Source organism: Acinonyx jubatus, chromosome B3 (assembly GCF_027475565.1).
Source record: "Acinonyx jubatus isolate Ajub_Pintada_27869175 chromosome B3, VMU_Ajub_asm_v1.0, whole genome shotgun sequence".
NCBI classification, from domain to species: Eukaryota; Metazoa; Chordata; class Mammalia; order Carnivora; family Felidae; genus Acinonyx; species Acinonyx jubatus.
Genome location: NC_069386.1, coordinates 96,365,694 through 96,378,685, shown reverse-complemented (window position 1 = coordinate 96,378,685; position 12,992 = coordinate 96,365,694). Strand labels below are relative to the sequence as shown.

The 12,992-nt window shown below is 35.6% G+C and overlaps 1 protein-coding gene and 1 pseudogene across 3 annotated transcripts in view; one reads left to right on the top strand and one right to left on the bottom strand.

Moving 5' to 3' along the window:
• ATL1 (atlastin GTPase 1) overlaps window positions 1–12,992 on the bottom strand; it is an 82,246-nt gene that overhangs the window by 42,110 nt on the left and 27,144 nt on the right. The gene's annotated exons all lie outside the window — the stretch shown is intronic.
• Window positions 11,048–11,188, top strand: LOC113601614 (uncharacterized; annotated as a pseudogene).

Here is a 12,992-nt window from a genome sequence, read left to right as displayed (position 1 = left end):
AGACCCTATTCATCCATATTCTTTCCAACACTTGGTTTTGTCTGACTTCTTGATTTTTGTCAGTTGCATAGGAATAAAATGAGTGAGTGGTATCTCATTATGGTTTTCATACACATTTCTCTAAACACTGATAAGGTGAACACATGCCTTTTGTTCATTTTTCTATTAGGGTTGTCTTCTCCTCAATTTACAGTGGTTCTTTATATATTTTGAATGCTAGTCCTTTGTTAGTTACACGTATGGCAAAACTCTCCTAATTTAGAGCTTGCTTTTTCACTTTCCTTAAGCTGTTATTGGTGAAAAGAAATTCTTTTTTTTTTTTCAACATTTTTATTTATTTTTGGGACAGAGAGAGACAGAGCATGAATGGGGGAGGGGCAGAGAGAGAGAGGGAGACACAGAATCGGAAACAGGCTCCAGGCTCCGAGCCATCAGCCCAGAGCCTGACGCGGGGCTTGAACTCATGGACCGCGAGATCGTGACCTGGTTGAAGTCGGACGCTTAACCGACTGTGCCACCCAGGCGCCCCAAGAAATTCTTAATGTAACAGATTTTATTCATAATTTATTTTATGATTAGCACTTTGTCATGTTTAAGAAATTATTCCTTATACAAAATATAAAGACATCATATACATTCCTCCATTTTATAAAAGTATATTTTTTAATGTTTATTTTATTTTTGAGAGAGAGAGTACAAGTCGGGGAGGGGCAGAGAGAAAGAGGGAGACACAATCTGAAGCAGCTCCAGGCTCCTCATTGTCAGCAAAGCCCGACGTGGGGCTTGAACCCATGAACTGTGAGATCATGGCCTGAGCCAAAGCTGGACACTTAACCAACTGAGCCACCCAGGCGCCCGTACCTTCCTCTAGTTTTTAAGTTTTGCTTTTGATATTTAAGTAAGTTCTCAACCCACAAGGAGTTGCTATTGTGTAAGCTGTGAGATAGAAAACCAATTTGATTTTTTCCATATGAGTAACAAAATTTTCAGAACTCTATCAAAGCCTCCTCTCCTCATGCAGTCTACCATATGATCTTTGTCATAAATAAGAGTTACACATATATGTATGTTGTATATATATGCATAAATATATATATGTATATATTTATACACATACACACACACTTTGTTTCTGATCTCTCAGTTCTGATTCATTCAACAATTTGTCTGTATCAGCACCAACAGTATACTATCTTAATCAAAAAAGCTTTATAAAAGTCCTATATAGTACGACCATATTTTTTTTTTTGATGTTTACCTAATTTGAAGGGGGGGAGGGGCAGAGAGAGAGACGGAGATACAGAATTTCAAGCAGGCTCCATGCTGTCAGCATGGGAGCCCAATGTGGGGGCTTAGTCTCACGACCATGAGATCATGACCTGAGCCAAAATCAAGAGTCAGTCCCTTAACCAACTGAACTACCCAGGCACCCCAGCCACATTCTTTTAAAAATAATTTTTTTTAATGTTTACTTATTTTTGACAGAGAGAGACAGAGTGTGAGTGGGGGAGGGGTAGGAAGAGGGGGCGACACAGAATCCAAAGCAAGCTCCAGGTTCTGAGCTGTGGGCACAGAGCCGGATGTGGGGCTCAAACTCACAAACTGTGAGATCATGACTTGAGTGGAAATCGAACACTTAACCGACTGAGCCACCCAGGCGCCCCTTTATTCTTCTAATTATTATCAGTCTTAGCTATTTTGACCCTTTCCATATAAATATTAGAATCAAAGGGTTAGCTGAATTTTTTGAAGTTATATTAAATTTATGGATCAATTTGAAAGGACTCAATACTGTTATGATAATGTCTTCCAACCTGTAAGCATGAGATATTTCTCTTAATCTCCTTCAGTAAACTTTTTATAATTTGGGGTGCTGAGGAAAGTAGTTTTGTGACATTTATTGCTAGATACATTAGTTTTTGTTGCTAACTATAACTGGTTTCATTGTTGTGTTTTTAATTATGTTTTATAGTTGTTGCTTGGGCAAAGAGTAACTGACTTTAATGGATTAGCCTCATATTAAAACATTTATTAAACTACCATTCCCTATAAATTCTTAGACATTTGGGCGTTTTATTAATGTAGAAACAAAAATAAGTTGTAGAAATAATGAGTTTTATTTCTACTTTTTTAATCCTTATGTATTTCTTTTCTTCTTCTTGTATCATTGGACATTCAATACAATGTTGAATAGCAATAGTAGTAGCAGACATGACTTCTGATTTTAGTGAGCATAACTTTCTGATTTTAATGGGAGTGCTTCCAATATTTGAGTTAATGTTTGTTATAGTTTGGTTCGGTAGGTACACTTTACCTTATCATATTAAGGAACTTCTCCTCTACTGGTTTACTGTAAGTTTTCAAAAATCATAAATGGAAAATGAATTTTATCATATATCTTTTCTGAACCTATTGAGATGATCATCTGGTTTTCCACCTCTACTCTGTTAATGTAGTAAGTAATATATCTTTAAGTTTTTGTATAAACCTAATATTTTCAAGGTGCAATATCTTATTATATACTATTGATTCAGTTCATGAAAATCTTGTTTAGGAATTGTGCATCTATATTCATTCACAAATGAATTGAATTTACAATTTTCCATTCTCATTTTTGTCTTTGGCAAGTATAATATTCCGTGTGACATTAGCTTTATAAAATGAATTAGCAAATGCTTTCTTTTCTATCTTCAAAAAGAGTTTGTAATAAAAATTAGAGGGGTGCCTGGGTGGCTCAGTAGGTTAAGCGCTGGACTTCGGTTCAGGTCATGATCTCATGGTTGTGGGTTCAAGCCCATGTCAGGCTCTGTGCTGACAGCTCAGAGTGCTGGAGCCTGCTTCAGATTCTGTGTCTTCCTCTTTCTCTGCCCCTCTCCTGCTCACGCTCTTTCTCTCTCTCAAAAATAAATATTTTTAAAAATTTTTAAAAATTAGAGCAAACAGTTCTTTAAAATTTTGATAGATCTTGCCTATAAAACTGTCTGGGCCTGTTGTTTTTTGTGAGATGACTTTTAACTGTTACCTCAATTTCATTATACTTATAATGCAATAGTTACATTAGTACTAATAAAGTTTTACATTTCTTCTTGAGAAAAATTTTGGTCCATTTTATCTTTCTAGGAATTTGTCTCCATTGTCTAAAACTTAAAAGAAAAAGTCAGTAAAGATGTAGAAGATTTAAATAGTATCATTAGCCAACCTGATCAGTTTGACATCTAATTGCAAAACCATGCATGCTTTTAAAGTTCATATGGGATATTTACCAAATAGATCATGTACTGGTTCATATATCAGATGTTAGCACATTTAAAATTATTAAAATATTGCAAAAAATATGTTCTCTAATAATAAAGAAATTAAACTAGAAATCAATAACTCTATATTTAGAAAATTCCTAAATACATTGAAATTAAGCAGTAAATTTCTAAATACCTCTGGATAAAAGAAAATATAATGGAAATTAGAAAATGTTGTAAACTAAATAATCTAATGAATGTAACCTATTCATCAGCGATATTATACTATCTTAATCAAAATAGCTTTATGAAAAGTCATTACATATAGTAGGGCAAGCTGGTCCTATGTTCTAATTATTAACAGTTGGGGGTGTTTTGACTCTTTCCATATAAGTATTAGAATCAATAAGTTGGAGTGTAGTATTTTAATTATACAAAGATAGTTAAAATATATCAGAAACTTGCTGAGAGGAAATTTACACTTTGAAATGCATTTAATAGAAAATATGCTTGAAGAAGCATAATCTAGTATTAATCTTAAGTAAGAAAAAGAATTGCTTATTAAATTCAAAGAAAAGAAAAAGTAGGAATAAAGATGTGGGAAATCAATGAACCAGAAATAGAGATCAACCAGAATGATTTAATAATTTAAGACAATTCAAAGAAAATAAAAGATAAAATCACATATCAACAATATCAGATATGACAAAGAGATATCACTACAGATCCTACAGATGTTTAAAAGATAATATGAGGAGAATGACATCAGCATCATGGTGACATAAGTCCTTCCTCATGAGTTTCTCACCTCTTTGATTTAAAACTAACTGGACATCTATAACGAATGAAAGAAAAAGAGAAAGAAAAAAAGAGCCTCTCCACAACATACTAGAACACCCAAGAGATCCATTCATCTGTGCACCAAAAAGTGGGTGGACTGGACCACAGAGGAGGCTGCAGGGAGAGAGAGGAGGTCATGGAACCTAGGGCTATAGAGCCTCCAGCATCAAGTATATTAGCTGGGAAGCATAAGCCTTTAAAGGGGTACAGTGTAAAGGCAATGAGTGGGGGTCTGCCAGGCTGGTTCTGCATTCTGCAGCTGGAGGGACCTTTGCTCTCTCTGAGGTAAAAATGCAGTAAAGGGGGAGACAGAAAGGAAAAAGAAGTAGGCAAAGAGAACTGAGGAAAAATGTCTCCTGCTGTCTGCCCCAGGGTTCTGACAAAAGGACCACACAGGGACCTCTGAGACCCAAATCCCTCCATTCAAGGAGTCCCTACTAGGCTGGCTTCCAGCTATGGACACACCCCAAATTCCAAGTGCTAAGTACACATTTCCCCCCTCTAAAGCCACCCACCCTTTTTTCCCCCTCTTCTAGCTTTATATATATAAATAAATAAACATAATATATATATAAATGCTCCTAACTTTACCAGCTGTAAGCTCTTGTCAAGGAAACGAAAAACATGTGCTATAGCACCACCTTCTGGAAAACAAAAGGAAGACTTCTAATTACCAAATCTATTGAACTGTTAGAATCAAAGCAAATAAAACCTTGCCTAAATGAGAAAGGTATCTGCAACTTCGAATGTGGTAGCAGAGGCACTTTTCATCAAACAACATGAAAAAGTCATATTAATATGGCATTATAAAAAGAAAATGACAATTTTCCAGCAACCAAATCCAAAGACATGGAAGGGAATACTGTGATCTGACAAAGAATTCAAAATTGCTGTTATGAAGAAATTTAATGAGCTACAAGAAAATTCAGAAAGGCAATACAATGATATCAGAAATAAAATGAATGAACAGAAGGAGTACTTTACCAAAGAGATTGAAATTCTTTTTAAAAACTATTTATTTATTTTGGGGAGAGTATAAGCAGGGGAGGGGTAGAGGGGGTGTGTGGACAGAGGATCCAAAGCAGGCTCTGTGCTGACACACTGACAGCAGCAAGCCCAATGTGGTTCTCAAACTCACAAACTGTGAGATCATGACCTGAGCTGAAGTCGGATGCTCAACCAACTGAGCCACCCAGGTGCCCTGAGACTGAAATCCTTAAAAAAAAAAAAAAAAAAAAAAAAAGCAATTCTGGAGCTGGAGAACTCAGTAAATGAAATGAAGAATGTATTAGAATGCATTGGAAATAGAGATCAGATAGAAGAGAGAATGAGTAAGCTAGAAGATAGGAATCTTGAAGTGATTCCGGTGGGGTGCCTGGCTGTCTCAGTTGATGAAGCATGAGACTCTTGATTTTGGGGTTGTGAGTTCAAGCCCATATTGGGTGTAGGGCTTACTTAAAAAAAAAAAAGACTCAGGTGGAAGAGGAGAGAGAACTAAGATTTTTTAAAAGTTAAAAAATACTATGAGAACCACCAGACCCATTAGAAAAGTCAACCTAAGAATAATGGGTATATCAGAATGAGAAGAGAGAGAGAAGGGGGCAGAGTTTATTTTAAAAAAAATAGCTGAGAACCTTCCACATCTGGGGAAAGAACTGTATATATAAATCCATGAAGCCAATAGAATAACTTATTACACAAAAAGAACTTCTCTAAGATACATATTAAGATTACCAAAAATCAATGAAAATAAAGAATTTTAAAAGTAGCCAGAAAGGGGCACCTGGGTGGCTCAGTCAGTTGAGTATCCAACTCTTGATTTTGGCTCACTTCATGATCTCACAGTTCATGAGTTTGAGCCCTACATAGGGCTCTGTACCATCAGTGCATGGCTTGCTTGAGATTCTCTCCTTCTCCCACTCTCTCTGCCCCTTCCTTGCTTAGGTATGCACTCTCTCTCTCAAAATAAATGAATAAGCTTAAAAAAAATTTTTTTTAAGTATCCAGGGAAAGACGGTAACTTACAAAGGAATCCCATCAGTCAATCAGCAGATTTCTCAGCAGAAAGTCTATAGGCCAGGAGAGAGTGGAATGACGTATTTAAAATAAAACTGCCAGCCAAGAAGACTCTATCTGAAAAAATGATCTTTCAGCTATGAAAGAGAAATAAAATTTTTTCTAGATAAGCAAAAGATAAGAGTTCATTCTACCACCACTAGACCTGCCTTGTAAGAAATGTTGAAAGGAATTCTTCAAGCTAAAACAAAAAGACAAAAGTACACAAAACTGATTAAGGTAACAGAAATAGGAAACTTTTTTACAATTGTACATTAAACTCTTACAGTATAAAAGTTAAATGAAAAGAGCATTAAAAATAACTATAGTTTCAACTTGGTAATAAAATCATAGCATATAAGGAAAAATTTTGACATCAAAAATAAAAAAGAGGAAGAGTTAAAGGATGGTACTTTTATAGGCGCATAAAGATAAATTGCTATGACCAAAGACTTTTTAATCTATGAAATGTTTTATGTAAACTTAATTGAGTTTATTTATTTGTGAGTTAGAGCCTCATGTTGAGCTCTGAGCTGGCAGCTCAGAGCTTTCTTTGGATTGTCTCTCTCTCTCTTTCTGCCCTCGCCTGCTCATGCTCTCTCAGCCTCTCTTAAAATAAATAAACTTAAGCGCAAAGCAAAACCTAAAGCAGTGATATGAAACATAAAAAAAAAAAAAAACAACCAAAAACAGGAGACTGAGCACAGCACCATGGAAAACCACTAACTTGTAAAGGCGGACAAAAACAAAAGGAAAAATAAACAGTGGAGAGAAAAATAACAAGAAGGCAAAATATAAAATGGCAGTGTAAATCTTTGCATATCTATAATCACCCTAATGTAAATGAATTAAACTCACCAACCAGAAGGCATAGAGTAGCTAGATGGATTTAAAAAAACAAAAAAAAACCAGGACCCAACTATATGTTGCCTACAGGACACTCTTTTGTCTATAAAGACACACCTAGGCTCAAAAAGAATGGAAGATGCTATTCCAAGCAAATGGAAACAAAAAGAAGGTGGGCATAGCCATACTTACATCAGACAAAATGCACTTCAAGTCAAAAAATGTAACAAGAGACAAAGAAGGTCAGTAATAATGATAAACAGGTCAGCACATCCAGAGCATAAATACATATGCTCCCAACAGCCAAGCACCAAAATATATAAAGCAAATAGTAACTGATCTTAAGGGAGAAGTTGACAACAATAAGATCATTTCAGGAGTCTTCAATATTCCACTTTCAGCAATGGATAGATTGTCCAGACAGAAAATCAATAAGCAGATATTGATATGGACCATACTTCAGAACAAACGGACTTGAATATTTCCTCCAACAGCAGCAGAATATACACTCTTTTCAAATGCACATGGTACATTCTCCAAGATAGCTCATATGATAGGCTACAAAATAAATTTTGTCCAGTTTAAGAACACAGAAATCAAGGGGTACCTGGGTGGCTCAGCCAGGTAAGCATCAGCCTTTTGATGTCAGTTCAGGTAATGACCTCACAGTCTCGTGAGTTAGAGCCCCATGCTGGGCTCTGAGCTGGCAGCTCAAAGCTTTCTTCAGATTCTCTCTCTCTCTCTCTCTCTCTCTCTCTCTCTCTCTCTCTTTCTGCCCTCCCCCGCTCATGCTCTCAGCCTCTCTTAAAATAAGTAAACTTAAAAAAATAAAATAAAAAAACACTGAAATCATGCTAACTATCTTCTCTGACAATGGTATCAAACTAGAAATCAACAAGAGGAAAATGAGAAGATTGACAAATGTGTGGAAACTAAACAGCACACTTCTTTTCTTTTTAGAAATTTATTTATTTTGAGAAAGACAGAGTGCAAGCAGGGGAGGGGCAGAGAGAGAGGGAAAGACAGAGGATCCAAAGTGGGCTCTGTGCTGACAGCAGAGAGCCGATGCGGGACTTGAACTGCAAAATCACGACCTGAGCCGGGGTTGTATGCTTAACCCACTGAGCCACCAGGTGACCCTAAACAACACCCTTCTAAACAGAATATTGGATCAAAGAAGAAATCAAAAGGGAAATAAAAAATTATCTCAAAAAAAATGAAAATGGAAATAGAACATATCAAATACTCTGGGAGACAGTAAAAGCGTTCTGAGAGGAAAGTTTATATTTTAGACATAGAAAAGGTTTCTTATATTAAGAAATCAGAAAGATCTCAAGAAACAACCTAAGGAACTAGAAAATGAAAAACAAATTAAGCCCAAAGTTAGCAGAAGGAAGGAAATACTACAGATCAGAGTAGAAATAAATGAAATAGAGACCAAAAAAAAAACCAATAGAAAAACCAATGAAACTAAGAGCTGGTTCTTAAAAAAGCTAAAATGGACAAACCTTTACCTAGACTAAGAAAAACAGAAGAGACTCAAATAAAATTAGAAATTAAGAGGAAACATTACAACTGACACTACAAAAACACACAGAATTAGAAGAGACTACTATGAAAAATTTTATTATTTTTAAAAAATTTTTTATTACGTTTATTTTTGAGAGGCAGAGACAGAGCATGAGTGGGGGAGGAGAAGAGAGAGAGGGAGACACAGAATCCGAAGCAGGCTCCAGGCTCTGAGCTGTCAGCCCAGAGCCCCACACAGGGTTCAAACCCACGAATCGTGAAATCATGACCTGGGCCGAAGTCGGACATTCAACCGACTGAGCCACCCAGGCACCCCTACTATGAACAATTTTATATCAACAAATTACATAACCTAGAAGAAATGGGATACATTTCTAAAAATGTACAACCTACCAAGACTGAATCAGGAAGAAACAGGAACAAACTGAACAGAGCAATAACAAGTAAAGGGATTGAATCAGTAATCAAAAAACTTCTATCACAGAAAACTCCAGGACCAGATGGCTTCTACCAAACATTTAAAGAATTAACATCAATCCTCTTCAATAATAATGAAATAAATAACCCAATTTAAAAATGGGCAAAAGACGTGAACCAATGCTTCAATAAGGAAAATACATGGACAGAAAATAAGGACATAAATTTTATCATGTGTACATTATACATTCATTTTGTTTTTTTTTAATTTTTATTTATTTTCAAGACAGAGAGAGACAGAGCATGAATGGAGAAGGGGTAGAGAGAGACACACACACAGAATCCCAAGCAGGCTCCAGGCTCTGAGCTGTCAGCACAGAGCCTGACGCGAGGCTCGAACTCACGAGCTGTAAGAACATGACCTGAGCCAAAGTGGGACACCCAACCGACTGAGCCACCCAGGCGCCCCTATACGTTCATTTTTAATAATAAAAATATCATTGGGGCTCCTGGGTGGCTCAGTTGGTTAAGTGGTCATGATTTCATGGTTTGTGAGTACGAGCCCTGTATCAGGCTTTCTGCTGTCAGCACAGAGCCTACTCCAGATCCTCTGTCCACCTCTCTCTGTGCTTCTACCCGGCTTGCACTTACTCTCTCTCTAAAATAAATAATCGTTTAAAAATAATAATAAAAATATCATTTATATACCAGTATAAAACCTGACAGATCTAGTGATAAATCTAACTGATGTGCTGATAAACATTTAACAACCATCCCTTAGCAGTAGGTAGGTATGGGAAAATCCTGATTTGTAGTGTTTGCCAGTTTCTGTGATATAAATACTACCACCATGGCTCATTTCTATCTACCAGTGAGACTCACTGAATGTGGAACCAGGAAGATATGCACCTGATCAGCTCTCAGGAGCTAGTATGAGCTGCTCCAATGTATCATTGAATTGCAATGGAAGATATTTAAGACCTCTACAGAAAAATAGAAAACATTATTGAAAGAGGTATATACATGTCCTCAGATTAGAAGACTATATTATAGGGGCGCCTGGGTGGCTCAGTCAGTTAAGCGTCCGACTTCGGCTCAGGTCATGATCTCACAGTTCGTGAGTTTGAGCCCTGCATCGGGCTCTGTGCTGACAGCTTAGAGCCTGGAGCCTGCTTCCTATTGTGTCTCCCTCTCTCTCTCTCTCTGCTCCTCCCCCACTCAAGCTCTGTCTCTCTCCTTCAAAAGTAAATAAAAACATTTAAAAAAAATTTTTAAAAAAGACTATATTATAAATGTGTCCATGTTCCCCAGTGATCTACAGTTTGGTTATAATACCAAACAAATTCTCAGTAATCTTTCTTCTACAAATTAGCAAGTTTCTTTCTTGTATAAATCCTTCTTATATAGATTAACAAGCTCAAATGGAAAGGCAAAGAGTGGAAAATAAGAAACACAATCTTGAAGAAGAATTTGGGGGATTTACACTAACAGACACCAACAGATTTTTAAAATCTACAGTAGTGAAAACAGAGTGCAACTGTCACAAGGATAGACAAGTAGACAAATAGAAAAGACTAGAGATTTCAGAAACAAATCCACACATATACTATCATCTGACGCAACAAAGGTGCCACTGCAATAAGTGAAGAAAGGATAATCTTTTCCAAAAATGATGCTAAGTCAGTGGATATTCCTATGGAGGAAAAAATGAACCCTCACCCCTTGTTCTCACTATGAATAAAAATCAGTCCCAAACAAATCTTAGACCTAAATGTGAAATAAGAAATGTGGACAAAGGATACAAATAAGAAGTTGAGAAAAACCACAGTATCAAATGGTTCCACACATATGAAAACATATTCATTTAATTAAAATTAAATTTTAATTTATTTCAATTGATTAATATTACTTTAAGTTAAAATCAAAATTTTATTTAAAAGATAGATCAATACTTTTTACATATATCTGATTCACAAACATCAGAAGTATGATAAATCTTTTCATTGGTTGGGATGTAAATTTGTATCCTCATGCATTGCAGGTGGGAATTAAAATATATATAACATCTTTAGACAACAATTTGGCAAATAATTATCAAAAATACAATGAACATACTCCTTGACCCAGCAATACTATTTAAAAGAATTCATCCTGATGAACTCACAAGTGTAGGTAGTGTGCTAAAGGAAGGACAAGTCTATCACTAACACCACGAGGGTCTCTGGCCCAATGAGTGGAGTTTGACAGTAATTTTTGCTACAAGTCAAAAAGTAAGTAAATAAGTAAAATTTAAAAAATAAAGGAATTCATCCTGCAGATATACTCATACACATGCAAAATACTAGAAGCAATGTAAACGCCCACCAGCAGGAGACTGAATAATAAACTATGGTTTATCCACCTGTGAACCTAAGGTAGTTGTAAAGAATAAGGGAGCTCATTTGAAACAATTACAAATATATAATGTGAAAAATAACTCAAGGTACAAAACAATGTGTATAGTGTGTAAGAAGAATGTGTTGGCATGCTGGAGGAACAGAAGGAGTACGGTATGGATGGAGCAGGCTGGGAAGGTGGTAAGGGGTGACATCAACAGACTGAGATAAGCACGGATCTGCAACAAAGTAAATATTGGGGATGAGAGAAAAAGACTTCAGTAGATGTTTGTATATGATTATCCTTTTCTACTCTACCTTTGTGTACTAGGAGTGAATGAGATAGATAACTGAACTTTTGATTTATATGTTTAAGCCCTTTGAAGAGCTACATATGGACTTAATGAAGAAAAGGGAAATTATATATTAAGTGTGATGTAAGTATACTGTAAAATAAAACAAATATCTGCATCATGACTATAAAATAATGAAGTGGTTTATGGGAAGAAGTCTCATTATAATGTAGGCAAAACAGGGACGCCCTGCATGGCTCTGTCGGTTAAGTGACTGACTCGTGATTTTGGCTCAGATCATGATCTCACAGTTTGTGAAGTGAAGCTCTATGCTGATAGTGTGAAGCCTGCTTAGGATTCTCTTTCTCCCTCTCTCTGCCACTCCCCCTCTTCAAAATAAATAAAGAAACATTTTAAAAAATCCAATGTAGGCAAAACACCATATTAAAAATTCCTTTTTGGTAAGAAAACTTCTAAAAACAGAAATAATTTTTATTAAGTAGAATAAATAATAAAATAGAATGCATCTATGGAATATTTATAAATACATAGTCATTAGCTTGCATCTCATCTAAAGTTAAGAAAGGCTTCCTATCTGAAACTATCATAACCATCAATCTATACATATATTTACGCTAATAAATATTGACATATAAAATATGTATTTAGATAAGTTACAACCCAGATATCTATCAACTGATAAACAGATAAACCAAACATGGTATATCCATTCAATGAAATATTATTCAGCAATAAAAAGAAATGCAGAACCAACATATGCTACAACATGGATAAACTTTGAAAACACAATGTTAAATAAGGGGTCACAAAGGGCCACATACTGTATGATCCCATTTATATAAAATGCCAGGAATAGGTAACTTAATAGAGACAGAAAGTAGATGAGTGGTTGCCTAGGACTGGAGAGCAGGAGGGGATTAGGAGGTGATGCAAGTTTTCTTTTGGGGCCAATGAAATGGTCTAAAACTGAGTGATGAATGCACAACTCTGAATAAACTAAAAGCCTCTGAATTGTACACTTTAAATGAGTGAATTGTATAGTATATAATTATAGCTCAATAAAACTGTTAAACTAGAAAAACTTCAGTTCCTATTAAAAAGGTCAAAATTGAAATCACAGCCTAAAAATTTCTGGAGAATGGAAACTGTCTTACTCGTGTTTGTACTTCTTGACAAAAAAAAAAAAAAAAAAACAAAAAACTTTTAAATGGAAGCTCACACAGAAGGTACCCAATACATATTTACATTAATATAAAGTAGTTCTGAAAAAGTATTGAGATGCACAGTGCCATTAAGAATAAATGTTATGTGCTTGATTCATTGTTCATAACTACATTTCAACCAAGCAATCAAGATTATCTTTGTTATAAAGAATCTAA